Source organism: Tympanuchus pallidicinctus, unplaced genomic scaffold (genome assembly GCF_026119805.1).
Source record: "Tympanuchus pallidicinctus isolate F22 unplaced genomic scaffold, pur_lepc_1.0 scaffold1, whole genome shotgun sequence".
Taxonomy (NCBI): Eukaryota; Metazoa; Chordata; class Aves; order Galliformes; family Phasianidae; genus Tympanuchus; species Tympanuchus pallidicinctus.
In genome coordinates, this window is record NW_026294618.1 from 16277632 (window position 1) to 16303864 (window position 26233).

Consider the following 26233-nt stretch of genomic DNA (forward strand, 5'->3'; position numbering starts at 1 on the left):
TTATAGCTGATCAGAGCACTAGCTCAGAGAAATGCCAATTACTGACTTTCCAGATTGCTTGGCATAAGTGATCAAGTGAATGCACAGCCGATAGATTTACACAGAAATGTTGCAGTGTGCACACACACTGCAAAATTCGGTCTCTGCATATTGAAACCTATTTGTAAATATTTTGCTCTGATTTAAACAATGCTTTTGTGTTTGCGAGCAGCTGGTGTTGTACTGTTACACTGATTTCTATGCTGAGAAAGAAAACAATTTATGATTGATGTTAGCAGCAATTAACTGTGCAGCTTTGTGTGCGCTTAAAAAGCCTTTTATATTATGGTATGTCTTCATAGACAATACAAGAGAGAAAAAGACAAGGAGACAAGACAAGACAAGGACTTTTCTCTGAACATTTTTTTTCTCTCTGGTCTAAAATGTCTTCATATTAATGGGGCAGGAATGTGAAGAAATCCCAAGAACAACACAAGATATGTTTCAGACAGCTTTGCATCCTTCATCTGTGGCCAGTAGGGACAGGGAGGTGATTGTCCCTCTCTGCTCTGCCCTTGTGAGGCCCCATATGGAGTAATGCATCCAGGTCTGGAGCCCCCAGAACAAAAAAGACAGGGAACTGTTGGACAGGGTCCAGAGGTCTGGAGCACCTCCACTATGAAGACAGGATGAGGGAGCTGAGCTTGCTCATCCTGGAGAAAAGAAGGCTGCAAGGAGACGTCATTGCAGCCTTCTAGTATTTCAAAGGGAAGGAGGGAAATCAACATTTTACTCAGGTAGATAGTGATAGGACAAGGGGGAATGTTTTTAAGCTCAAGAAAGGAAGGTTTAGATTGGATGTCAGGGGGAAGTTCTTTACAGAGAAAGTGGCAAGGTGCTGGAACAGGCTGCCCGAAGAGGCTGTGGATGCTCTATCCCTGAATGTTTTCAAGACCAGGTTGGACTGGGCTTTGAACAACCTGGTCTAGTACCAGATATGGAGATTGGTGGCCCTGCCTATGGCAGGGGATTGGAACTTAATGATCCTTGGTGTCCCTTCCAACCCGAGCCATTCTATGATTCTATTATCCTCCCTTGCTTGTCTGTGAAGTAGTCTCAAACCCATCCCAGTTTTCCCCAGTCTTCTCAGCAGGCTATGGGGTGCCGTTTGCTGGGGCGCTAGCTCCTGTGTCTTTCCTTTCTATGGTCACTGAGATAATCTTTTTTTCAGTGGTAAATATACTGCTCGGTATTTATAGACCTATATCTTAGAAAGTGCTCTCACAAGCTTACTTACAAAGTTACAGAGATCCATTAAGTTCTTCACTTTTAAACAAAAGTAAAAGAATGAGCCTGTAATTTTCTTCATATTGGATAAAAATATACTTGAACCTGGGTTAAAACTCAGTTTTCACACTGAACTTCTAGTCCTTGCTAGGAAGCTGCTCATCTTGCTATCACTGCAGTGTAAATATAGGCATTTGCCTGAATAAAGACTTGTCTGCCGCCTGTCATGTTTTAGAACATATTTTTTTTCATTCATCTAATTAAGCAAACTGGTTCATTATGAGCAACACTAAGGTGTTAATTCAATTCCTGCTTGTGATTTTTTTCAAGCTTGTTTACCTGTGAAGCCAAGTGTAACTAAAGAAAATCCCCACAGCAAGTGGTGGGAGATAGAGGGAGAAGAGGCCTCACCACTGCATTTCTTTAAGCTTTAGTCCAAAATCTCCAAGCCCCCAAGGTTTAATTATCGTGTGCAGTCTAGTGTTGAATAGGAAAAAGGGACTGTAGCACGAAGGAAAGATTTTCACACTGATACTCACAAAGGAACAGGAGCATTAAATGAAAAAAAAAAAAAAAAGTTCTAAGGTTCTAAGCGCATTTGAAGCAAATAAAAGGGAAATAACTTTCAGGAGCTGAGCAAATTATGAATGGAGTCATAAGCGTTGAGCATACATCTTTCCTGAGTGAAATGGATCTTTAAGCTTATTGCAATCAAATAAATAAAGTAGAAGAGTACAAGCTAGATTTTTTTCAAGCTTTCTTAGGCCTTTTCTTTATCTCATTTCAAGTTAGGTTACTAGCTTAACAGAACTCAAAAGGTGAGAAAGACCTCACACTATTATTCACTTTAGCACATGTGTGACCTGAAGAGGATTAAAGGTTTGTTCAATCTCTATTCATAGTATTCTTAAAGAGTTTTCAAAGGACCTTTTAAACAAAGGTTGCCAAACAAAGCACTTCTTTTGTTGCTACTTAGCTGAGGCCTATTGTCAATTAATAAGCAGTCTTTCACATCAGTGTAATTAGGGTTTTCAATTCTAATTACATTACATACTATAGGAAATGCAAATGTAATATTAATAATAACATAAAATCATACATATATGTATGCAGAGACATACGTGCACATTCTCTACAAGCAACAGCACGCAAATCTCCATGTAACATTATTTAATGCACTGTTACAACAGGTGCTGTGTGTCACCAAAGACTTGGCTGCATTTCAATAGTACCTTCAGTCTGTATCTCTAAAAAATGCTTTGATGTTTTACAGATAGGCTGTATATGTAATAATTGTGGTCAAAGAAAGAGTAGGTGCTGTGGTTACTCCCGGCATCAATGCATTTTCCATATCTATAATTAATTTCATTTAATTTTCTAGATTGAAATTTTATTGACTATTTGGAAAATTTTCAATTAGAGACGTTCCATTCTATTTTGATGAATTGAAAGTGAATGTGTTTACTATCCTTTCAACCTTTTCCAGTATAAGCAAGTCTTGAGCTGAAGTACCTCATAACCTTGACTATAACAAAAGGATTGTCTTTTAGAGAGGAAAGGAAATTTTGTTTTGATTTGACCACATTATAAGATTTTGAGAAACCACGTATTCTATGACAGTCATGTCGGACATCTGGAACTCAATGTACAGATGTACTCGTATGCACTCACGTGCCCATATATGGAGAGCATATATACATGTGCACATGCACATATTGTATGGAGGGATAAACAGAGACATATATGATGTATATGAGGACTGCTCCAAATGTAATGCCTCTTATTTTATTATCTTGGTCCATGACATCAGAAGTGGATGTGGTTGGCATGGCAGTAGGTGGTGACCCTTCCCACCAATATTCCATTACATTTTGTTGCCATGTGACAGATGGTAGCAGAGGGGCAGTGTGGCATCTGACATGGATGAGTGTATGAAGAGAAGGTGTATCACTGAATTCCTCCATGCAGAAAAAATTGCAGCCATTGACATTCACTGATGCTTGCTGAAAGTTTATGGAGACCAAACACTGGATGTGAGCACAGTGAGGTGGTGAGTGGTGCATTTCATCCACGTGATTTGAAAGACAAGCCACATTCTGGATGGCCATGCAGATTTTTATGAGCGTAGCATGCAGGCTTTTGTCCATCACTGGTGAAAAGGAATAGTTAATGCTGTGTTATATAGTACTATGGTACTACAGTACAAATAGTACTTTGTAGCTGCATATTTGCTCTATCAAATGGTGTTATTGTGCTCTTTGTATCTGTTGTAGTTTCCACGGAAATAAAGAGGAGGCATTACTTTCAGAGCACCATAGATAGATACATTCACAAGAGTTCTTGTGGGATCTTGATCTCTTTATAAGAAATAGCAATTACTTATTATAAGAGGATATACATATATATAAGTAAATTACATCCATCTATGCATAATTAATTTAGACCAAAAGGGAGGTGAAATGAGCTAGCTGTCAACAGATCTGCAAATGCATGAGATTGGCCTAAGTTTCAACCTCAGATACAAAGAAGGGAGGGCTGCTTATCTACAAGAGGTAGAAAAAGATATAGTTGCACTTCCTAAGCATTTACAAGAACCAAGGCAATGATGCGCAGGTACTATGAAGCATCAAAGTCTATTGTGTTGCCCATAGATATGACCTGAGTTTGGGTGGAGATTCTGTTCATTTTCTTAGCTATAGTCACATCAGAGCCTAACAGAGGAAGAGAAAAACTTTCTCCCATGTGCCTTTCTCTCATTCAGAACATTTCCCTCTACAAATCCCATTCATTTGCATTTTAAGGATAGAGGAAGGTTTTTGCCTGTTTCATTTTAGATTCCTCAGTATAAATATCACGTGTCAGTTTTTATCCAACTGTTTCTAAATTTCAGATTTGTATGCCCACTTATATCCCTCATTGTTATTCCTAGTTTATTGCAAGATGGAAGAATTTATACAACTTTGAAAAGAAAACTCCTTAAATCTTCACTTTCTTTCTTTAAAATCTCTAGAAAGTAATGTGTATTCCTGGGATCATAGAGTAGCAAATATTGATTTTTAATGTACACACATGCCATTGCTAATATATATATATATGTGTGCTAATGTGCAATTTTTCAGAAGCCCAGAACTGGATGGTATAAAGCCAGAAGGTGCTTATCATATGCAGATTCTGTATGAGTAGAGACTTATCTAGATTTGAATGATCTATGCAAAGAAAATAACATGAGGAGAGCCTCATGTTTATGCAGTAAGCCTAAAGGATTTCTTAATATTTAAATGAAATACCAATATATAATTCACGTCAACTTCTCTGGTACGATGCAGCTCTTGTAAAATGTAGCTCTGGACATAAGACAACTTTGCCCTGAATACTGTGAACATCCTCCATAGAGCACTACGCTTTCATACCTTTCCAAGCACTTAAACCCAGCAAAACCTCACAAAATTCCCTAGTATGTTTGGAGGGAAGATGATCCAGCTTATTACATTCCTCCATTTAGTAAAAATTCATCTGAGTTTTGTTAACACTGATATTCAAATATATATTCCACCTTAAGAAGTGATTGATATCCTTCAGGTTTGCTCAAGTCCTTAGGACTGTCCCTGAAAGTATCAATAGCAATAAGTAACATGAGGTCAAGATGACAAGAAGCTCAGGATATATCTCATGCATCCGACTCCAAAGCACAATAGCCCTTCCTAAGGTATTAATGATACAACTGGTAGTATCAATATCCTACAGCTACTTTAGGGCAAAATGGCCTGAGTAAAAAGTGTGTCAGCTGTTGTGTACCAGGAGTTTGTACTGGTGTCTGTGCAGCATTTGAGTTTGGCTCAGCAAAATCACTTCTGAGAGAAGATAAAAACTATAAGTGCTGAAAACTAATTTTTCTGCAGTACCTATAGATCTTGTCCAAGAATGCCAGATGAAGCTGTTAAAAGATTCAAATGTGATATAGTGCATGGCATTTGAACTAAGATGCTAAAATAAGTTTAATTAGTTCTTCATTATAAGAAAGAGATGGCTCTGAGATCCAGAAACAAAACTTGCAAAATTCTGTGTTTTTCCCTTCAGTAAGGCCTAAATGTAATTATTTCTATGGGTCTCTGATGGTATAGTCCAGATAAGTTTAATCACCAACAGGATGAGAGGTTTGTATTCACATAACCTCTGAAAATGTGTGCGCAACTAAGAACTGCAACAACAGTCAGGGAAAGGTCCAGGTAGCCTGATCCACTCTACAAAGAAGTATAGAACAAAGAGTATCAGGAGAAGAGGGTTTACAGACTGATTCTCTGTAAATCAGCTTTTGGCATTCAGAACTTCCAGGAATTTTTGAGCTGTAAGCTTTCTATAGACTCTCACTGAAGCAGTTCCATGAAGATCTGTCCTTTCTGACGTTATCTTGTGTCTTCCCCTTTGCTTGTATTTTCAAATACCAAGCCAAAGCTCAGTCCATTTGCATTTCTTCCCTTTGTTTTCAAGCTGCCACCTGGAACCCCCTTAGTTTCTCCTACTATTGTTCTCCAGTCACATTCTTCATTACATCATAATTTTATTTATCTATGACACATCCCCCAGAGACTTTTTTCCTACTCCTTCTAGCCACTGCTCTTATGCACCTTTGATCAAATTTTCTACTTTTCTGACTGCTCCAATATCCTTTTTGAAAGATTATGCTCAGATGGCCACACAACATGTGAGATGTAAGGAAAAGGATGTATACGGCAGTAATATTGCTTTCTGCTTCCTTTCCCTTTTAATTCTAAGTTTTTGTTTGCCTTTTTTGCTACAATTGAAAACTGAGTCAATGCTCTCAGAAATGCATGCATCTCTGTCGTAGGCTAATTTATATCAGTCAGTGTCTATGTATTAATGAGTCTAATCACATCTGCATATATATGCCATTTTACTATTTAACCATCCAATATATTGAAATCACCTACATGTTTGACTATTCCAAGTTAAGTCTGTATCATTTACTGTTTTATTAGCTTCATATATGCTCTCTTTTCTGTAACATAAATAAATGTGTTGAATGGCACAGATCCCAGCATAGATGAAATCCCTAGAAGTGTAAAACCAGAGACGAAGGAGAAATTGTCTCCTCTGTGATGGTTTTCTTTCTCTGTAGTAATTAAAGGATACAAATGTCAAAGATAAACTTTAGCAAATCCATTGCACTTAATCCTGATAAGAAAACCATCCTTTGAAGGCCCAGATGCCTGAACTATGGGAAAATATTTCTATGGAGTACCTTCAGTTTGCTATGTGGGAAAATCAAATAACTTTAAGACAACTGTCTCTATTCATGGGGACATTATTACCTATGTAAATAGATTCTGCATATTACTGTATGTATTATGTAGTATAGGTATGTGATAATTACATAATTTGTAGCCATTAGGTAGATTCATCTGCACAACTGTCTAAAATTTAGACTGAACACAGCATTTTTCCGGCTTTAGTCACTTTAACCTCAATTGAGTAGCCAGGCTTTGCATATAGGCTTGTGCCACTGTTGTAGGAGAGGTGCAAGTCCGAAGGATGTCCCAGACCATCCTAAAAGAGGTGTCTCAGCCCAGCAGGATGATGCACTGTCTGGAGAAGTGCCCACCCTTCTCCATGGACTACAGACAGCACTTAGATGATCAGATAGACTGGACATCTCACTTTTAAATAACAGACAATGAAGATGAATCTTACCCCTCATAACTTAATTCATTTAATATTCATTACAGCCGCAGACTGCAAGCACAAGCAGCTGAGTTGATGGCTATGGTAAAAGACATCTGTAGAATTTATTTCAGATAGAACCATTTCCTCTGTAAAGACTTCCAACAAGTCCTGGATCTTAAAGACTCGCTTACATGGAAAAGTAAGTGATTCTGACAACTTTTCCATGTAAGTGGAAATGATGTCAGTTTAATTACACTGATAAACTCCACCTGGAAATTTGCATTTTAGAGAGAAGGGCTTCCAAGCTCACCCTTTTCCAAACATCACAAACAACAACAACAAAATTTATAAATGTATTTTATCACAATATGAAACTTTTAATCCTTGACAACACAGAGAATCTTAATTTTACTGTTAATTTAATAAATTTGCCTTCCCAGTCGAAGAAATTGGGAAGAATTGGCAGCTGCTATTCCAAGCAGCATGCATGCCATTTTTTGTTACTCAGCTGTTAGACCTGATACTCCAAAACATTTAGGAATATAAGCAGCTCCTATTTCATGAGTTTAACTCCAATGGCTGGAAGTCTGAGGAAAAAAAAACTTAAGAGGAGCAAAGACAGGAGATGGATATCGCTACTACCTCAAAACTTCTGCTTACAAAAACACCCTTCCAGCAATCTGCAGCAAGCCAGCATAGAGTCAAAGTTGAATTTTTCAATCTGCTCTTATGATGTGTGTTCAACATCAGTGCCAACATACACACCCTGTTCAAACAAGCTTCTATAAGTGATAGAGGTTATCTCTGAGCTGTTGCCAGGTTCTTTTTTTTTTTTTCCTGCAGTTGCTTTCTGGTAATAATAATAATAATAATAATAATAATAATAATAATAATAATAGCAATAATAACAAAATAGTCCTCCAAATCAAAAATTTCCCATGCTAAAAAATGTAGATGTGCAGATATCTGCAAAATGTCAATACTTGTTCCTGGTGTGGAATGATGATTACTAGAGGAAAGAGGATGGTGTCCCAGCTGGCAGTGATGATGCAATGGGTGAGGCTGCTTTCCTACTTCTAGCTTCATGAGCTCTCACACACTCCTTGAAGTATCCTGAGAAGTACATCCCAATAGATTTGAGCTGCTGTCTGGACAATCTAACTGTAGCTGTGGCAGGGATTTTCAAGAATAGTCAATGTCATGGACAAGCAATATATTGCTTTAAGATACTGGAGATGTTCCCCTTAGATATCAGAAGGAGCAAAGCTTTGCTTCCAATTAAATCCCCTCTTTCCTATGTTACTCCTGAAACAACCTCTGGCCAAACTGGTACTAAGGGTACTCCAGAAATAAATGTCACTGAGCAGCCAATGCAAGAAATTAACTCATGTATGCTGTTGTATGCTGTGTTTTTGTTGTTGTTGTTGTTGTTTGGTTTGGTTTGGCTTGGTTTGTTGGTTTGGTTTGGTTTGGTGTTTTTGTTTTTTTGAAGAAAATTAACCTACATATACATACATAATCTAAATCTTCATTTCTCATGAAATCAACTCAAAAAAAAACTGAGAAATCTGGAGCCAGCTGTCCAGCTCCTTCGGAAAATGACAACTATATATCCCTATATCCACCCAATTACTCTCACAGAAGGGACTGATGCTTATTAAATAACAATCATATCAGCATGCCAATGATCTGGGATGCCAGTGTACCATCAGACACTCATGTGAACAGTCTCTCTGTGTGCAGTTATACAAATTCCAGGAGAAAATGGCTTCCAGGAGGCTAAACTCTTTCCTTGGAGGTTTTCAGTAATTATCTGCTGACAGCCAAGCATTTGTTTAGCTCTCTCATTAAATATTACGTCACTGCAATGAATTATGTTCTTTTTTTTCCACATAAAATTCCCCCATGCAAGCCAAATTCCTGAGTCATCATTTGTTGTGGATGTAGAGATGCAGGTTCCCAGCCAGCACACCAGCACAGTTCCTTACACCAGAGAATTAATCTGCTTCCTGAAGTTGATTTCTTGTCTCTTGGCTACTGAGTGTATAGTAATTCTCAGAGCTATAAATGTCACTATTTTATTAGTATTCCCCTTTATTTAATTTGTCAGCTTTCATTCTTATATTCATCATCTTATTAATTCTTTTCCATTATTTTATCTATAGTTCATAACTTCTCTGTCTAAATAAAAAATAATGTGTGCCTTGACTCTTCAGTCTATCCCCAGCTAACCTTTGGCTGAAGAAAATCTAAACTCTTCTGTACTAATTTCTTATTTACATAGGAAAGATGAGGAGAACCTAGTGACTTAACTGCCTATCCTCTCTATTTATTGTGAAGTAGCAGTCACTAGAAGAACCTGTTTTCATGGTAGCCATTATTATTCCAGCAGAGGACCAGGGACACAGAGATGGGGTGGAGTGCATGGAATAAGCCCCCCCCCCTTTCCTGTCTTTCCTTCTCCTTCTGTGATGCACCTTGCAATAGCAAATAAACACAGTAACCAATGTTTGATTTGACTTTGCAGGAACAGAGTAAATGAATTGAGAAACTTGAATAAAAAAGTTTCCAGAGTTAAAGAGCTTTGGATATGCCAACAGACACTCAAGGTTTGAAGAAGCAGTACATGGAAAAAGAGAGGTATTTGGTTAAAAACAAAGAAAAAGAATTATACTGTTTTAATTTTACACACCTGTGACTTTCTTTTACCCAAAAGCCTAACATTTTGATCTAATTTTGTGATTAGCTTATAATGTAATAAAAAATGGTGGGTTTTTTTTTTCATATTCAATTCAAATTCTATCACAATTTAAGAAAGTTTTATAAAATCAAAAGGCTCAAAGTTTGCTCAAAATAGATTTCATCCTGAATGAGAGAAACCACAGAAATCCTCTAGGTACTCCATTTTTTTAATACTTTCTACATAAAGCACTCAGATAACATTGTTCTGAGCAATGCTATAAAAATGGAATACGAAAAGTGGAAATAAATGAAAGGACAAGGACTTTGTGCAAGGAGCACTGCTACCTTGAAGTTTTTGTTACCATAAAATATAGTTAAGACTTGTGAGATTTTTTTGTAACAATCTGAAAGTGGTTGAGGTAAAAAAAAAAAACAACACATTGAAGATCTTCCTGAAGATTTTTGATTCATTTTGAGCATGAGCTGAAAGAAATTGCTAGTATTTCAATTTATTATAGAAGTGGAATTTGATGAAGTGAAACCTTGAAGTGGTTACTCACACTGGAGAGCAGGAGGAACAGAGAAGAAAATAACAAATATAATATCTTTCCTGAAGTTCTCTTTAAAAACAAAACAAAAAAATAATAGTAAAAACAATGGAATTTGTGTGGCTAATTCCCATGTTTACCTGGAAAACCTTAATTAGTGGCTATAAAGAAAATAATTTTCTGAATTGGGAGAACACCAGTTGTTCAGCATTAAGGAAAAAATATTTTTTCTATGACTATTTACTACTCTTATATTAAATCCTGTTTACTGAGAATGTTTCCCTTCAGCTGTTGATAATGAATGGGGACAGATTGTGTGCATCTTGCAAAATTGCCAGCAAATTGCTCTGGGTTCACTTTCAAAGAAACCCTCAAGCCATCAGGTAAGGAGAAAAAATGCTTCAGCTGTCACCTGAGCCAGAGAAATACAATGATGAACAGAGGTTTTGAATGGTAGAAGCCATATGGTGCGACACAAAGAAAATTATTTGCCTTCCCAGTAACAACCACTTGCACCTTTTTCCAAGGCTCCCAATGCACAATCCTTTCAATATGCTAAACACGTTGATGTACTGAGTGCAGAAAAAAGCAGATATTATTTGTACACATTAATAACAGGCAAAATATCCAAGAAGTCCACCGTGCACAGCCTCGTCTTACTTTCTTTTCCTCAGTGTTTACATTTTGTGTTTACACAGACCAGGGAATGAAGATGATTTCTCTCTCTCCTAATTTTGATCATGTGGAAACTAGACTTCTAATTTCATGCCATGTAGTCAAAGGAGACCAGCATGACCAGGGTTCAGTTTGTCCCAGCTGTCTTTGGATGGGACAAATAATCCTTTGTAGGTATCAGTCTCTGTTCATTAATTATAGAGGGAGACTAGGTGAGTAATTTAGACTAGACATATCACTTGTAGATGGGAAAGCTAAATGAGATGGATCAAACACTGACTTCAGTGATCAAGATTCAGCTCCATATGTGAACTTTCTAGGAGTGATGAATTCCAGGAGTCTTTGTGCTAGCCAAGAGAGTGCATGTTATATTCAGCCACTTTGAGTACCAATTGGCAATAATAAAGAAGATAGCTAATATAAAACATTCTTACAGGTTATAAATTAACAACACTAGAGAAGGTTAGATAAAATTGAACAAAGAGAAAGGTTTTCATGCACACTGAAATACTCTCCAGTGTTCTAAAATTGCCAAATTGTAATTATGATCACAAGGGTCTTGTTTTAGTTTATCTTCTGGAACTACAGATCTGCTACATTAGAATTTTTCTCAATAAGCTCATGAGGATTGTTCCCATCAAAAGAACATTTATATGCTTTTTTTTCCCCTGGAGAAAAGCATGTGTATTGGCAAAAAAGTTTGTATTTTCCAATGAGGAGAGACAAAATAAAATCTTTTATTCATTTCTTAACAAAATTTCATAAGGAAGTTGAAATATTTTTTAAAACCTTCATTCAGAATGATCTTTCTGTACTTCAGAGAATCTATTTGGAGTGTCAAAAATGAGTTTTGGATTATTACTTCAGAACATCTGACAATTTTGGGTGCAAATACATTACTTGACATTTCCAAATTTAAATATAAAAAATATTTATTCGATGAGAAATAAATGCAGTTTGACTTCTTGTTCCAGTTCAAAATTCAGAAATTGCAAAATGTCAGACAACTTCCTGTGTGGGGGAGACTCCATTTTGAGAACACAGGGTTTGGAGTCCCTAATAAAGATGAAAGCCCCATTATGTGACTTGCTACAGTAGGAGAAGATAGTCCTCACCCAAGCATGTATGAAGTCTGGCCCACCAGTTGTGGAATGCAGAGGGTTACCTGGTTTTCCGAGGTCACACATGAAACATGTGGCAGAGGGAGGATTTGTGCTCGTATCTGTTGAGCAGCAGTCCGTTGCTTCCAGCAAAAAGGTCCCTGTAGGGTTATGTGTACAATTTGGACTTAAATACTGTTATTATGTTTAAGTTGTTGTGTTTAATTGCACAACCCTAAGCGGTTACTTGTTTTCTAAGATGGACTAGCTCCTTGAGCTGCTGTGAATAGGAACTCCCAAACTCATGGTGAAATGCAAGATGCTGAATGAGGTCATTTCTAGATGCTTTTCACCACCTGACTGCAGTCTTCAGAGAGACAAGCTTTCAGTAACCTCAGCTTCATTTCTGGTCATTGCCTGCTGCAGGAGCAGTTTCTTGCTGATAAATCAGATGCTGTGACAGGGCAGCAGAAAGCTGTTTACCACTTGTGTGTATGTATATACCCATAAATTTATATATATGTATGTTTGCAAATGATAAATATAGTTAGGGTTAAGGTTATATATTTAGAGTTATATATATAGATATATACAGTTAGCAAACATATTTTCAAGTTCTATAATTGTCTAGGAAAGATGGCTGGCTGGATTTTTCCCATAAAAAAACAGTGGTGCTTGGCAGTGCTGGGTGTGGGAAACCACATCTTAACTTGAAATCCAAAATACTGACCTGACACCAATAGGATGTAGCTTGTACTTGGTTTCTGGCTTCTTTCACAAGCAGATTTTAACTCTGTCCCTTCTGACATCATGCTGAACATAACCTGACTTGCTTACACAAGGTCAGGTTTTGCCTTCCTGACTCATATCAGCTTCAGCTGAGCAAAGCCCTTAAACTTAAACACATGCTGGAAATTCAAGCACATGTCTAAAGCTAACCACATGATTATGTGGGTCTTCAAATAGGCCACAGAAAATGTCTTTGCTTTTATTTCTTTCTCTTCCTTTCTGTTTTTTAACAGCTCACCAACAAGGAGGTGTGCTTTACCTCCACTTGCTGAGGTGAAATTCTGAATGGATATACTATACGAACATGGTAAAGGTATAAACTAATCATGCATAAATAAATGGGAAGTAGATTTATCGTAGTTCCTAATATTGCAAAAGTAACAAGATTTGGGCATTTGAAGATCCTGAAGGATCCTGAAAACATCTCAGAAGTCCAAGTTGTGGCTGTACTGTAGTCCACACCCAGACAAACCCCTGAAATCTGACTGAGGTGGATTCATTCCACTTAAATTGTATTTTTGACTGTACTGCAAGTTGCTGCAGCAATCAGTTTACTGATCTAACAGCCAAGAAGGATTTCAGTATTTCTTTCATCCTTGCATCCTATTCAAAGGTATGGCTTCTTGCACATTTGGGAGGCTTATTGCTTTGAGAAGCTCAGATAAGATATAAAACAACATCAGACTTCAAAAAATTTCTCTAATGTATTTCATATTTTCAAGCCACTGTCCAAACATCAGCAATCTAATCCACACCATCTTCTTCGTAAGTGCAAATACACTATTAACAAGACCCTATGATTTTAACACATTGAATTATTGCATAAATATATTAGAAAACAATTACTTGCAGAACTATACCTCTCTTGTAGGAAGTCAGTAGGTTGTGGGAGGACAACGGAATGATGAGACAAGGCCACCCCAAATTTCTGCAGCTGGGCTCAGAGTTCACCGCAGCTCCCAGGATAAGTCCAGTTGTAGCCAGGTGTAGGTGTAGGTGTATGTGGCCATACACCTTCCCTCGTGACAGTCACTCCCTTGATGCTATGTAATGCATTTCTTCCATGTAAACATATTTGAACGTGATATTCTCTGTGAACCTGAGCTTGCAGCTGCTCCATTCATGGGAATATATTGGAATTAAAGATGAAAACGAACGCTTTGTGTTAAAGACACTTGGTTTTTCTTGCACTGTTTAATATTGAAGTCAAAGCATTTTCTGTAGTTGTCCACACTCACACACATGCTCACTGAAGTCCTGTGAAGGTTTTACAAGGATTAAAAGAGAAATTCTGGGCTCTGGTGGAGGACTTTGGGAACTCTAAGACAAACAGGCAGGGGAAGCACATTAGGACTGTGGGGTAAGAACAGGCCTGGGGAATTTTGCTTAAATGGCTAGCAACTGAATTAGCACATTTGGATTTTAGCCTTAAAGGGACTGTAGAGGATTGTTCTACTCAGATCATTCCACTCTGGTGAAAGCGTATTATGTATTTTCAAAATGGCTAAATCGAGCATCTACAGTAAATGCCATGACTGTGCATTACCTCAGCTGTGGAGATGAGTAACGGTAACAATATTCATATTTTATGTCAGCTGAAAGCTCTTTGCTTCTGGACTACAAAGCAATGTGCATTGGGCAAAGGATATTACACATCCATAATCACAGAAGTGTAACCAAAGTGGTGTTACACAGTTTGTATAGCGCTTTAAGAAATATCCAGCAATAAGATTGGCTGCAATATTTAGAGGAAGAATTTAAAAGTATGTATTTCATGTAAAACATTAGGATCACAGAATTTAATATATTTTAGCACCACTAAACTGAGCAATATTCTGTCTGCTGTCTGTTGACCTCCCAGGGTCCAGAACTTCACTGTCATATAAACAAGGGGCATGTTTGCCTCTGGAGGGCAGCTTGCAGTGCTGGCTGTGCAGTTCCAGAATCCCTAGACCCGGGTTAGGCTGTCTCAGGCTAACCCTGATTAATATCATTTTATGTCAGAGAAGAAGCACAGTTGCACAGAGCTGTGATGTCTCTTTTTTCAGAGTTCCTTTTCATGTTTGTAGGAATCAAGGCAGCATTAGGAATGACCCAGCCACTAAACAACAATTGCATGTCATTCTGGTTTTGATTTTATAGCACACCAAACTAATTTCTTCTGACAAAACTCATGCAGGATCTTTTCTTAGAATATCTTCTAATTCACCACAGATGGAAGTTGCTGTGTATCTGCAAAGGAAGGCTGCTCATTACTTGCTAAATATATTTTATCCTATGTGATCTGCTTTGCATATGTGTTGCATATAAATTATATGCATGCATGTGTTCCTTTGATTACAAATACAAATACATACAAGAGGCATACAATATGCATGTATAGCGACATTTTACCTTTGCTTGTATCTATAAAACTGTACTTTTGAGAAAAGCACTTTAAGCAAGGATGACAAATATTTAGCAGAGCCCTGACATTATTAATCAATGTGATTAGTAAAATAAAGCAATGCAGACTAGATTTAAGTTTGTGAAATGTGCATGAGAATTCTTTTCTTAAAGTACACTAGAGAAAGCAAAAGGTTAATTAGAACCAAATGTGGCTTAGATTGGCACCCTAATGTTCTCTGATGAGTGTGACGATTAGCCTCAGATATTTTGAACAACAGTTACTGAAGAGATATTACATTACTTTCCATGTCTAAAGGAGCTTAGTAACAATAAATATTCTCTTCAAGATGCTATTATTTTCAGTGCAGCATAGGAAGGCTTGACTGGACAACAACTGGAGGAGTGTATCTAATTCCTTGTGCACAGAAGTAAAAATTAACACTTTAGCTCTTACCAAGATACATGTACATTTTATTTGGCATATTACTCTATTCTCTTGTAAAGAAATAACAGGTTATGACTCACAGGAATTAAATCTTATGAATATTCCCTTTTCCTGAAGATAACCCTTTTACCAAATATCAGAATGGGGTAAAAATGGTCCTCCACAAAATAAATTATATGAGGACAGCTGTCTTGACACCTCTCAAAAGAAATAATACGTTGTCTGTTAACCTGGCAGAAGCCATCCCAGTGACACACCCTGGGCACAATGAGGTGGGCTCACATCCCACACATCAGAGATGCTGTCTGGTTGCCACCCATCTCAATTACAGGATCTTGTGCTGTCAAAATGCTTTTTTTCAAATTGAATTTATTTGTTTGTAAAAATGAATTTTTTTTCAGGGCTACAGTGAGACATAAGCACCGTAAAAATAGCTACACACCAGCCTCTGAGCCGCCTGTAGCCTTGATAGTAAACCAAGAAGTGGAGATTTAGCAAGTGAAAGGCTTGGGCAGAGAGGTGGGGCTTTGCAGCTCTTTTAAAAGTAGCCAAGCACATACTTAATTGCATTTCTGCAGGGAATGCATTCCAGTAATGCGGGCTTGCTACCAAGAAAAGTCTGTCAGCACAGAGCTGGCCTGTGGTTTGGGCGCTGGGCTGTGACTCAGGGTGTCTGGGTGCTGGTCACAGCTCAGCCGCAGGCTTCCTGTGACTTAGTGCCAATTAGTTAATCTCTCATAGGTAAATCCAGCAATAACTCTCCTTTCTAGGAAGGGTGTTGTGAGGAGAAAAAAATCATTAGTGTTTGCAAGGTATTCAGTCTACTGAGATATTTGCTCTCGGGAGAGAATTCACACAATATCTATCAAAAAGAAGTCTATAAGTTTTTTTTTTAAAAATCCATTTTTGCAGATTATATGCAAATCATAGTAAGTAGACCAGAAAAGTCAATAAGTACATAATGCTTCATTTAATCTTATACCGTTTGTAAGATCAGATTTCTTAAGATCAGATTTCTCTAAATCATGATGTTACTGATTTGCTTGTTGGGTTGTATTTCCTACGCTTCAAAAATGGAATGATCCCCCGTCAGAGAGCTGTTCAACTCTGTCTAACCAACATACTGGTCTGCATCCATCTTGGGTAAACTGAGGCTGGGTCACAACTTGTGGCATATTGAGTGAGCTTCCCATCAACTCTGGGCTTGCTTGAAGGGTACATTTTTACAAGAAATGTAAACATTTACATAATTAACACTTGTCTAAGACAATTCCACTTTAAGTGATCAGTGCCAAGCAGGAGGATAAATCACAGCAGTGCAAACTCTGTTGCGTCTTTTCTGAAGGTCTCCATCAGAAATTTGCATTACTGCAGAAAAGTTGATGAAATCTTCCTTAGTCCAGAAGGAGCAGTGTCCTGGCTGATTGCTGAGGTACCAGTAGTGAGGGTATGAATTTTAAGGCCAAAGATAAAATGCCTTAAAAACAAAACAGAACAAAATAAATCTACTTTTCTCCCCTTTCCCTTTCTGATTTCAGTTTCGGAAGCAGTGTATGAAGCTCATTCTATGAAAGCCTTGCTTAGATCTGTTCTGCTCACATCAGTAAATCCTGACAACTGAGTGTGACAGAGCTGAACTTCTTCAGGAGGAAAAAGATCTGGGTTCTGCACATTCAGAGAAGAGTGTGAAATTATTGGTGTACATTTCATTTTCAGACACTGGAATAAAACTTTCCCAAAATGGCATTGCACTCTAATAACTTTAAGAAGCCTGTCTCTGTTTCAGTTTAATGCTCTACATTCAAAGTGCTTTTTTACAACATACTCCTTAAACCAAACTAGCAGTGAACATCTGTCCCATCCAGCACACCTTCCTGCACTGGTTTTTCATAATTATGAAGGCAAGTTCTGATTACTACTTCTTGCGTGTCCTAACTCCTAATAAATGAAACAAAACAAACAGGCAAACAAATATGTTGATTTCACAGCAACTGTTTGAGTAGGGAATATGTTACTCTATAAAAGTTTTGCAAAATCAGCCTAGGAAAAACAGTGTCAACAAAATTTTGGTGAAATTAACTGCTTTAATCTCTTCCTCTCACAATTATGTAGAGAAGCAGATACTGCTATTATTATCCTTGTTTTTTTCTGATTAGTTGTATATATGACCTTGGAGCCTAGAAGGCCCAGAAGGATTCCAACTCAGTTTTATTTTTCTTCAGTAAAACCTTGGAATACAAAACTCTGACTCAAAGGACAAGTTCATGCCTTTCCTGGCACATGTAGAGGAATTTCTCTGTGTTGAAGAAGGAATGTCAGGAAAGACTTCATGGTGTTTGAGAGCTTCATCAGTGAAAAAAGAATGTTTACAGGTCCAAGACGGTCTACCAGGGAAGTTGTCCAAAGAGTAGTGGTAAGCAACAGAGAGCACATTGCAAATTCAGATGGTTACTACACATAGTAGAAACACAAGAGATAGAGGAGAAAGGGAGTACAGGTGAGACCTCAATAATATATGACCAGGGAAACAAATAGTCTGAAAAAGTATAGCCTGGACAGATCACAGTCAGGAGAGGATAGGAAGAGGAGTTCTTTATTTTCTTTATTTTAAATGGGAACACTAAACTACCCAGTATGGCATGTTAATTAATTTTCATATTTTTATTTCATTCTGCATTACTGTGTTATTACTCAGGTCTGTGTATAAAAAGCTGTGGAGAAGTATGAGTGATTGTGTGTTTGAACTTTCAGACACCTTGTTTGCTTGGTTTTGATTGTTTCTTGCCAGATGGTTAAACATATGTTTAGCAGTTACAGGGGGAGGGGAAGAAAAAAAAAAGCAAAAAAAAAGCATAACACATGTTTTATGCAGTTAGGAGCCTAAAGGGTACAGGCAAAAATTTATTTATTTCCAACACAAAAACAATGATAAAAGGGCTGAAAAGACATGGATTTCCCTCCCCGTTCCTCATTGGAGATACGGGATCCACAGACCTGGAAAGGAATTAACTTATTTATCTTTTGCAATCTAAAGTTTAACTGAGCAGTCTGGAGTAGTTGCATAAGATAACCCTGTCATCACAGAAGAAGGAAAGTTATCTCTAAGGAGTTTGTTTGCCTTCCCTGTCTGAAATACCCAGCCATCCACATAGGAAAAAACCAATCCTTGAGCTCAATTTCTCTTCTGCAACTGATGGAGCCTAAGCCATTAAGCTGGGGTGGACATCCACATTTAAATAACTACATTTATGTGAAATCAAAACAATCCCACCTCATTTTATACCACCATCTGAGATGATCACCAGGTATTGCACAATTAATACAGAGAGAAGCAGAATCATTCCTTTATCAGGATGAGACAGCAGAATAGTCTCTGCTACTTGTGTTTTCCTTCCTAATATGTTTTCTTCTGTTTTTCCACCTTTTTACATTCATTTCCAGCTAGAAATGATGGCATAGATTAATCCCACCTCATTACAGACACTTAAGCAAGGCATCTAAATTAGGAGCCAGGTTGCCCCTGTTTCCTGTGTAGATGATCAAAAGAAAGAGGCACAGACTTGCTCATAGGGGCTGCTGAGAGGTGCCAGGTTACAGTGGGGATCCTACAATGAGCATCTTTGTAGCTTGGGTACTGAAGGTAATTGTTTGAGGTTAAAAAAGAAAATCTGAGCTCGAGTGACATCTGATTGTAATGATGGGATTTCATCCTCCTCTAAAGGGCCACTAATGCAAGCAATGAAATAAAGCTTTTAATCTTCGAAAGTTTTAGGCTTTTTCCTCTAAATTCTGTCTATAAATAGTAGGGTAATTATTTCCCAAAGGGAGAGTTGGTAGTTCATCCTGTTCTATGACTGCTTAAGGTAATCATCATCGTGGGTTTTTTTGCCCTACAGTGTCTAATAGGGCAGTTTGGAAGTGTAAAGAAGTGTAAACTAATGAAAGAAGAAAAAAATCAGTTAAGAGGACCAAACACAACTTGTCCCTCCTCTAGTTCAAAATGCAGACTTACATATTAAAAATGTACAAGGAACATATTTCTTCACTGGGAGAGTTCAAAGAAGGGTGAGGATGCAGGAGGATGATGGACATGCAGGTGAGCCAATCTTCCAGGGAAACCACCAGGAGTTAAAGTGCACTTTAAGGCGGGCTGCTGCAAAGGAAATAGGTGCCTGGTGTTTGCTAACCCAAACGAAACCTTTCCCTTTTGGTGAGGAGATAAAAGTCAGAGTTTCATACCAACACTCAGCTATCAGGAATGTGCCTTTCACGGCTGATAAGTGATGGTTTCTACTCACAGCAGACTGCAGGAGCGCTCGCCTTGCCCTCTTTCAACTGCTGCTGTTTGAATCTGTAATAACGCGCTTGCAAGCTGCTCTACAAAACTGCATTGAGGTGAGAATTATGGAAAAAGCTGGACAGGGTTCAAAAAAAACAGCTTTGCCAAGCAACCAATGCAACAAATACAATGTATTTTAAGGGGGGGCTGCGGAAGGGGAAAAAAAGGGCTTTCAAAACCTATCAAATGAAGCTTGCTTGATAATCACTGCAGGTGGTGAAGCTGATTTTAAGTGTGAAAAAAATTAACTTTTTATTGCACGCAAATGCTTTCATAAAGTGGTCATTTGTGCATGTGTGTGTGTGCACCCGCAGCACATGCAGCAAACAGAAATCTATTGAGTTCCACCAGACCAGACGTCTGCATTCTGGAGGGCTCATTGCAGCCAATAAATTTGACTAAAACTTTTTTTTATTTTATTTTATGAATTCTGCTATAAAAGCTAATCCTCCTTTCTAGACTTAGCATAATTACAAGACACTATTCTGAGTGCCAAAAATGTCAACTCTAGGTTGCAAACATGGACATGTTTAAGCAGAACCATATGTCAGAACTCAAGGCAAGGCCTGAAGTAAGTGAATCAGTTTACCTTTTTCTGAAGAGTCGATTTATAATGCAACCTAAGCTCTACGAAATAGTAATACAGACAGTGATAAATTACATGGCTCAATTATTTATTAATAAGCTTCATTGGAAAGAAAGATTTTATCGGTGCTCAAAATTCACTAAGTTACAAGATCACAGATGTTCAGGGTTCTGGAGCCAGAAACTTAATATTAATGAACTCTCATTAATACCTAATCAACTTGTGATATTTTGATCCTGTGAGAAAATTGATGGCCAGTAAAAATAAACTCAAGAGGTCTTCCCATCTAAAAAAAATACTTACAAATCCAGGAATGTGCACAGTAACAGAGATGTAGTAACTAAGGTTAAGCAGCTGAAGGCTAAATTTTAACTTTTTTTTTTTTTTGTACAGGATGGATTTATTCTGTCACCTAGGCAATTTCAGAGTCTTACTGGGTAGGATTTATATAGGCATTCAGACTTAGCAGATGTATTCACATGCAGAACATTAACTATGCAAAAACTACTTTCCAGGATATTCTGGATTAGGGTCTTAAAAACAGACCTCTCTGGAAATGAAATCCTTCAAAAAAAATATCCCTGTTCATCTCTGAACGTGATTCTGCTGCACTGAAAGTGTGAAATCTACTTAAACACATATGGCATCTGAAATGATATCATATGCACTTCTGTGTAAGAAGAATGTGCTGGGTTTTAACCCTGCAGTGATGACAAAATGGGAATTGCAAGAGTATTTTGGACTTTAACTAGTAACACAGAAATTGTCACAGTAGATCTGAGCAATGATCCATCTGGCAGAATAGTTTTTCTCCAGAGGTCACCAAAATCAGCTGCCTGATTTACCAATGAATAGAATCAATTAGGAAAAATATCTTACTTAGAAAAAAATTACCTTTTAGTCAAATATATGTAATTGATGGGTTTGTCTTTTATGAAATTCTGAGACTTATGAAGTAAAGATGCAGATTATCACTACGCTTACTATTATCTAATAGGATTTTTAAAAAATCCATGTTTTCCTTAGGACCCTGTAGGAGTCTTCAAAGCACTTGCACACGAAGCAAAATAAAGTCCTTTATTCACTTTCATGTGAGTTATCCATTAGCTTCCTTGGACATCCTTATCTTTGTATGGGTAAATAGAAGTATTGGCAGCACTATATATTATATTCTTATCATACATCGTTCATTTCTGTTCTGTAGACTTCTTCCTTTCTTTTTTTCTTTTTTCTTTCCCCCCCCCCAGTTAATAATTTCTACACCAATCTCTACAGAAGTTACACTTATGGTCTTTTTTTCCCTCTATTTTGTTGGGAAATTCCCTCTGGGAGATACCCAAAGAGAAGAGAACAGCCTCACTCTGCCCTTTTGGGAAGGTGGTCTATAAAAAATGCCAATAATTTTCATGAATGTTATATCAATTTCAGCTTCTCATGGATAAGGATAGAGACAAAGGATTTTCTCAGGATACTAAACTTGGAATATTTTATCAAACTGAGACACTAATTTTCTAGATTTGTGTAATAACTAAAGAGAAAACTTGTCCTGCAAAACCGCAGAAATGGAAGTTGATGATCTGTAAAAGTTAGAGAGAGGGAGATACAGGTTTTCAGGCTTTAGGCTGATTCTTGCATGAATTTGAATTATTCGGCTAAATCAAATTATTGAAATGAAGAGCTGACAGTTTGTACAGAGGTCCATGCAGAAGTCTGCTATCATAACATTCATAGAATTTCATTTCATCTCTAAAATCAAAAGCAAATGTGGTAAATAATGCGTAAATCACCATGGTGGAGGAAAAATCAACTTGATTAACTTTATTCTGGCTTTGTATTGTTAGTTTATTTTCCACCGTTACAGAGGGACCTGCCGACTTATGGCGATGACAGAAGTTTTTCTCAATTCTTCCTGCATGCATTCCATATACAAACTTAGAGTTTTCCTTCCACTGGAGAGATCTGCCTCAGAATATGGCACTTCCTTGCTCTAATGTAGTGAAGCTTCATCTGGGTGCAGCAGATGTTGAACACTTGGTGCTTCTGCAAACAAAAGAGAGATGTTGGCCATATTTTACGCTACCACCAAAATGGAAATGCACCTACCTGGCTAAAAAGGACTGAGTAAACTGTGTTATTATGCCTTTAACATTGATGGATGTCATATGGGCATGTTTTTAGTAAACAAACAGGCCTGTCAACAGTAAAGGCCTTGGAAATAAGTCAGATCCAACACAAGGTAACAATCATGAGGGGCCTCACGATTTCCTTTTGTATTTAAATGTACCAAGTGAGTAAGACTGTGATTCAGCCAAACGGTTGTTTGATGCAATGGAACCTCTGGCTGTTTATCAGGTGAGCTCCTAGTATTTATGTCAGTATTGCTGGTAGAGCTTCACATCTCTTTCCCCATACCCTCTGGAGTGTCTCCAATGAATGTGAGTGATTCTGATGTTATTCAACAGTGCAGCAGCTTGTCAGTGCTTTTGTTTCTGAACAGTATGAGAGAAGTGCCAAATGATGCTATTGTAAAATGTAAGAGTGCTTCAGCATGTTGGGGAACACAGAGTGACTGTCGACGTGACATTGATTAATGACTGCAAAGTCAAAATGAGATACTGCACATTCTATATTTGCATAAATCCAACCAAAAATCATGCCTTATCGGGTAATACCAATTTCCAACCAGCTGCAAACAAGGGCATCGGTGTGTGGTGACTGGATAACGAATTCTGTCATGGTTATTACTAAACTAAAACCAAAACAAAACTAACAAACCAACAAGTAACAACAACAACAAAAAGCATTATAAAAATTTAAAAATTAACAAAGTGGAGAAAGAAAAGCCAAAATAGCCTACTGGTACGGTGACAGAAACAAGAATCATAGTTCATATGATGCACTTCTAACTTTGTGTTTAAGTGAACTAGATGCTTCTTCTATCTGTGTCGAAATCTTCCAAATTATAGTACTAAAAATGTACTTATTCACTAGGCAAACAAAATACAATGACGCATCAGCTAATGTTTGCAAGGCTCTTAGAAGAGAGTGTCTCTTTATATGTAGGTTACTCCAGAAGTAGTGCATCTAATTATTTCCATGGAAACTACAACAGATACAAAAAACACAATAATGCTATTTAATAGAGCAAGTTCTCAGCTACAAAATATTGTTTTTCAACATAGTCACCACCACTAGTTATACATTGCACCAGTGATGAACAATCTGCATGATGTATTCATAATAATCAGCACTGGAGGAGGTGACCCACTGTTTCACAGCTGTTATGTCGGCATCATTTTTGGGAAAATGTTGCTAATGCAGTCCATCTTTCTTCAACACAAACAGATGTAAATCAGAAGGTGCCGAATCTGTATTATGTGGTAAAAGTAGCAGGATACTCCAGCCAAGAATGGCAATGTGCATTGTGGTCTTCAAATTGGTATGGGGCCTGGAGTCATCATGTTGCAAGAAAGGATGTCCTCTTCCATGATCTCACTTTGGAAGTTTGAGTCTTCAGCTTAGTCAGTGTGGTGATGTAGCAGTCAGCATTGATGGTTTATCTGGGGTCCAGAAAATCCATAAGGAACACCCCTTTCCTGTCCCAAAAGACAGTGCACATAATTTTACCAGTAGTTGGCTGTGTTTTGAACTTTTTTCTTCTATGGAGAATTTACATGTTGCCACTCCGTGCACTGCCATTTTGACTCTGGCTCATAATGATAAAATCACATTACTATTGATGATACAATAAAGGAAAGTGCCACTTTCAGCCTTATTCAGTAGGTCCTGACAAACTTGCATATGGTCATCTGTCTGCTCCTGTGTAAGCATTCATAGGACCCACCTGTTGCAAATTTTGTGATATTCCAACTGTTTCCAGTGCACTAAAACTGATGTTCAGCTCTGTATACAGTCCCCTCTTCTTAATCTGTCAATCTGTGCAGATAAGCTGATTAAGATGCTTTGCATTTTGTGGTGTGACAGTAGTGCACGGCCATCCACAAGATGGCTTGTCCTTAACATTGTCACTACTGCCAAAACGCACTACCCACCACCTCACTGTACTCACATTCACTGTTTGGTCTCCATAAACATTCTGCAAAAGTAGACAAACAGACCCACTGTAATTGATTTCAATTTCTTCTGCACGGAGGAATTCGATGGCACGCTTTTGCTTCGTATGCACTCAGATGTCATTTTGTCAGACTACCTCTCTGCTACCATCTGTCACACAGCAACAAAATATAACAAAATGTCGGCAGGAAGGTTCCACCTCTACTGACATCACCAACAACCAACCCTGATATCACGGGCCAACATAATAAAATAAGAGGCATTACTTTTGGAGCAGCTCTTGTATTTGTTAAAACATAACCTAAAGCAAAATGAATACAATGATAATTTTAAAGTACAAGAAATAGACAACTAGGAGTTGTAAAATACTATTGTAAATGATGTATGTAAAAAGTTGTTCAAATTTATGTAAAATAACAAGTATTTCTGAAAACGTCTGTAATTTGCATCCTTGTCTTTCAAATTGGTATCCCTGGAATGAAATAAGAATGTCAAAGTACTGAATTTTTACTTTCTTCCACTGAATATTTTACTGAAATCAATGAGTACTCGTGGTTTATATGGACTGTGCAATTTCTGTGCCCAGCAACAATCACAGAGACAAATGCTGCTACCACTCTTCTTACTTTTAGCTCCAATTTATACCAAAGGCTTTCTGTGCTACATACTGGGTATATAGTCACACTTTATTCCAAAAATGTGAAAAAGAAGAGTAAAAGATGCATTTCCATATGAAATATAGAAGTGTTTGACCAACTAAAATATGTTGAAGTGGTACATTTTTAGAAGGTTCACATGTCAAAAACACAAGGTTTACTGTGAAACATCATTCTACACACAGAGGTGGAAGCTCTGTAGTAGATGCTTGAAGATGCAGCCATTTGTTTCTGCTCTAAAAAATAATTGGCAGTTAATCTGGCAATAGTCCTACAGGCCCATGAAAGCTGGGAAATCTGTTAGATACTTATTACTAACATCATTAACTTTACATTGCTGTAGTTATCAATCTAGTTTTCTCATGCTGGTTCAGTCCCACTTTTCATCTACCTAACTCAAAAGTTAAAATGAAATGGTTGTGAATTTTAGAAGAGATCCATAAGCAAATGAGGACATCTCTGTTTAAACATGATTTAGTTTGCAATCATGTTTCTGGCCATAAAGAATAAGTATATAAGGCAAACGCCTTCCAATGATCAGGGAAATATAAACACTTAATTACTGTCCAAGTAAAGCACATTCATTTTTTTCTCCAACTTGCATAGTTGTTTAAACATGTTATTCAGAACAATAAAAAGTTTTAGAAATAAAGGTTTAGAACAGTAAAAATTCATGCATCCTACAGCCTATCTCTGGATTCAGTAAGAGGATGATGTTAGTTTGGATGATGAGAATAATAGAAAGACGAATAATTTGAAAGTCTATGCTGAGATGGGAAACAAAAATTATTTGGCTTGAGTTAATTTAGAAAAAAAGAATACTTCAATAAAGGTTTTGATGATAAAATTTCAATTAAACCGTAATAAATTTTCAAAAGAAATTTTAGAACATAGAGAAAAAATAATAACAATTTTGCAGTCTAACTTTGCAGACTAAAGGAGGTCTTTTGAAGAATAGCTTGCTTGCCCATCAGTGTGAGCTGAGAAGAAATTGGATCATATG

At 37.4% G+C, this 26233-nt stretch overlaps 1 long non-coding RNA gene across 1 annotated transcript; it reads right to left on the bottom strand.

Annotated features, from left to right (window-relative positions):
* Positions 1-22303: 22303 nt before the first annotated feature.
* Positions 22304-24807, bottom strand: LOC128090133 (uncharacterized). The gene is made up of 3 exons (XR_008210812.1): positions 24570-24807; positions 24345-24436; positions 22304-22540 (listed from the first exon to the last, which is right to left on the bottom strand). It is a non-coding gene; the product is annotated as an uncharacterized LOC128090133 (long non-coding RNA).
* Between the last annotated feature and the right edge of the window lie 1426 nt (positions 24808-26233).